Genomic DNA, 687 nt, shown 5'->3' on the forward strand with positions numbered 1-687 from the left:
ATTTTCCGGGCTGCTCTCTTTAGGGTGCGAGTGTGCTCATTATACCATGGTGTCAGACTGTTTTCCTTAATCTTCCTTAAGCATAAAGGAGCAGTTGTATTTAAAATGATAGGAAAGAGAGAGTCCATAGTTTGTGTTACATCATCAAGCTGTTCTGAGGTTTTGGATATGCTGAGGAATTGAGATCAATCAGGAAGATTACTTACAAAGCAGTCTTTTGTGGTAGAAGTGATGGTTCTACCGTACTTGTAACAAGGAGTAGAATTTACAGTTTTCGCTATATGAGGTTTGCACAAGACTACATAATGATCTGAGATGTCATGGAGCAGTCGAACATCATTAGCGCCGGCGTGAATAACAATCTTACTGAATTTACGTTTAGCATTATTCAGCTTTATTTCAATTAACAAAAAAGCCAGTATATTACATGTTTCTTGTCACATTTATTGTGCATGTGTTGTATAGTACATAGGAAGTTGTTCTCATGAAGTGTGTTTGAAGAACAGTCTTGTGGTGTTGTTGTAGATGGTTTCAGCGAGGTCCAGTGGACCTTCGTCCCTGACACCGGCCATCACCTCCAGCACCTGTCTGATATCAAACACACAACCGCTATCAGAGCGTCTGAACACACACACACACACACACACACACACTCACACACACACACACACACACACACACACACAC

General features: G+C 41.0%; 1 long non-coding RNA gene across 2 annotated transcripts in view; it reads right to left on the reverse strand.

Annotated features, from left to right (window-relative positions):
* Positions 1 to 395: 395 nt before the first annotated feature.
* Positions 396 to 687, reverse strand: part of LOC107714762 (uncharacterized) — a 3,562-nt gene continuing 3,270 nt past the window's right edge. For both annotated transcript variants that reach the window (XR_001637012.1, XR_001637011.1), the window contains exon 7: positions 396 to 588. This is a non-coding gene — a long non-coding RNA (uncharacterized LOC107714762). The remainder of the gene's footprint in view (positions 589 to 687) is intronic.

This window comes from Sinocyclocheilus rhinocerous, unplaced genomic scaffold, assembly GCF_001515625.1.
Source record: "Sinocyclocheilus rhinocerous isolate Xijiao unplaced genomic scaffold, SAMN03320098_v1.1 scaffold359, whole genome shotgun sequence".
Lineage (NCBI taxonomy): Eukaryota > Metazoa > Chordata > Actinopteri > Cypriniformes > Cyprinidae > Sinocyclocheilus > Sinocyclocheilus rhinocerous.